The following is a 674-nucleotide window of genomic DNA, read 5'->3' as shown; positions in this document are numbered from 1 at the left end:
TTTTATAGTAATATATATACTTATTTTATTTAGAAAAATGGTATTTTAGAATTTAGTAAGAACTCAGTAGTAGCCTTTATACCAAAATGTTTAACTTTACCAACAGCAAGTCATAAAAGTATTTATTTTAAAGCTTTTTGATATTATTGCATAACGTTTATCTGTCTGCAGATGTAAATACTTATCCACCTAAATGTTATATTTTTACGTATGCATTTTCTGAAAATGTATTGTTTTGTAAAGTGGCAAAGATAATAAATTAAGCACTTCTTGCACTTGTTTCTGTGAAGCATATAGAGCTCTATTTTAAATAAAAGAAAATGTGTCATATTTTGGTGTCTATACAATTCTGTTCTATTATTTTAAATTGTGTTTATATTTGTATTCAGCATCTGGGGAGGGTGTTGTAAACTTAAATGCTAGCTCCAGTAGGCACTGGACTTTGGCATCCTTCCTTCCTACCAGGGACTTACAGAATTCTAGAATTTCAGAGCTGGAAGAGACACTTCTTCAACAGCCATTTCTTTAAATGCCACTTAGGACAATAGTTTTTGTTTTATTTTTCCTATTGAACAACTTTTTTGCATTTATTTAAACATTTATCGATAGACTACTGGGCTGACATGCTCTCAAACCTAAAACAGCTTTTATCACACTTAAAATCACAAACACTT

Source organism: Galeopterus variegatus, unplaced genomic scaffold (genome assembly GCF_000696425.1).
Source record: "Galeopterus variegatus unplaced genomic scaffold, G_variegatus-3.0.2 Scaffold4547, whole genome shotgun sequence".
Lineage (NCBI taxonomy): Eukaryota > Metazoa > Chordata > Mammalia > Dermoptera > Cynocephalidae > Galeopterus > Galeopterus variegatus.
Note: the sequence above shows the minus strand (reverse complement) of the source record.